Here is a 2,146-nt window from a genome sequence, read left to right as displayed (position 1 = left end):
GGGGGGGGTCGGCCGCGCTCTCGGGCTCGGGCTCGGCTCCGGCTCGGGCTCCGCGCCGCTCGCTCTGCGCCGCTCGCACTCCAGGTACCGGTGACTCACACAGACACTCGCTCCCGCCCCTCGCGCTCACTCGCTCCCCCGCCTCGCCGCCGCGGCGCAGGCCAAACCCACCGGCGCGCCCCGACCGAAGTGGCAGGGAACGAGCACGTCGGGCCCCGGGGGAGGGCGGGCGAAGCGGGGGTGGGGGGAGGGCAGACGCCCGGAAAGCTCCGCAGACAGCGCGACCCGGAGGCCTGGGAGCGCGCCTCCGGCCGCTGCCGCAGCAGGGGCGGCCAGGTGGGCCGCGGCGGCCGTTTGGGGGACAACGGGGGGCGGGGAGGGCTCAAGCCCGCGCACTCCTTGCCCCCCATTTCTCCACTCCCCGGCCCCAGCCGGTACCCTACCCCCACTCCCAGGCAGACTGACGTTCTTGGTACCCAAAGGTCGCGCGGAGCGGGGGGGCGGGGGTACGCCCACCCTCCTCCTCCAGCCTCGGGTCGCGGGCGGCGGCGCAGGAACGCCCGGCGCAGCGCCCAGTCACCGGGCAGAGGATGGTCCAGGAGCGCGCAGCGACGCGCTCAGGCCCGGGAGCCCGGAGACCTGCGGGGAACCTGGGGATTCACGTCCCCGAAGCGCCCTGGGCTCTGCCGCGCCTGTTCCTACGGGTCTTCTCCCCGAGAAAGCGTCCCCCGCGTGCCGCGTGAAGTCCTCGGACCCTGGATGGGGTCCTCACTGGCTCCCCACCACTGCACTTTTTATATCTATTCTTGGAGAACGATTGGTCATTTTAGACCCGAATCAAGTCTTTGCTGATTAATTAAACGGTCGTCATTCATTTAGCTGTATTTTTGCAATTAAACAACGTAAGGTCTACGAAAAGTTCTTCACCTCCATTAAGGGATGCAATTACAAACTCATGGTCCTAACCAGAAGGGCCAGAAATCAAGTTGAAGGCCCAGTGTAGGATATCAAATGGAATTAGAATCGGTTTGTTGTTTTAATAAGGTCATTGGACTCGCTTTGTAAAACGCAGCAGAATGGAGCTACTTGGCCTGAGTTGAAAGCCCAACCCTCCCATTTACTGTCACAAATACGCAAATAGCCTCTCTATGCTTCAATTTTCACATCTGCAAAATGGGAATAACACCGCACAGCAGAACAGCTCCTGGTCTCCTAGTGTGAGGGTTTTATGAGTCAGCAGTTCTGAAGTGTTTCAACCTGCCTGGCTCTTGGTAAACACTATGGAAGTGTCAGCAAGGATTATCACAGGCCAGTTGTAACAAACAAGCAAACACATTCCAGTTGCTGGTACACAGATTAAGATTCAGCAATGCCACTCAGCAACTACTGTAGCAAATATTAGTTGTTAAAAAAAAAAAATCATAGCTGGAGCTTTTTGGGGAAAAAAGAAAGCTACTAAGTTCTGAGCTCCTCAGACAGGCATGCTGATGAAATACAATTTAGATTGAGGCTGTGCTGTTTTACTTTTCAAAAGAGATTATTTCTTAAAAGAGATCCATCCACCACCGCAGCAGCCTTTGAATTACTCTTTGCCTGCTCACAAGTCAACCTCGAAAGCAAATAAAACAATAATTTGCTGTCAGACAGGATCCCTTGTCATTTAAAAACACCTCAGAGCTCATTAGAAATTCTTAAGGCCATGGGTGAAAGTGGAAGATTTTATGCTAAGTAAAAGAAGCCAGACAAGATGTCAGTTACACGTGGAATCTTAGAGGGGGGAAAAAAAGGTAGAAAGTTGAACTCAGAGAGAGTACAAAGTGGTTGTCAGGGGCTGGGCACTGAAATTGGGAGAGGTTGGTTAATGGTTATCAGTATCCAGTTATGAATAAGGTCTCAGGATCTTACCTATAACATGGTGAGAAGAGACCCACTTCAGACCTAGAGATACATACAGACTGAAAGAGGATGGAAAAAGATGTTCCATGCACGTGTTATCGTAGAACTGAAATTTGCTAAGAAAGTAGAACTTATGTGTTCTCATCCAAATAAAAAGAGAAAATATGAGAGGTGATAGATGTGTTATCTCCATGGGGATTTCCTTTCACAATGTATCAAATCATATGCATCAAATCATCACACTGTACAT

This window comes from Oryx dammah, unplaced genomic scaffold, assembly GCF_014754425.2.
Source record: "Oryx dammah isolate SB20612 unplaced genomic scaffold, SCBI_Odam_1.1 HiC_scaffold_10, whole genome shotgun sequence".
NCBI lineage: Eukaryota > Metazoa > Chordata > Mammalia > Artiodactyla > Bovidae > Oryx > Oryx dammah.
The sequence above is the reverse complement of the archived record's forward strand: the minus strand, read 5'-3'. Positions refer to the sequence as shown.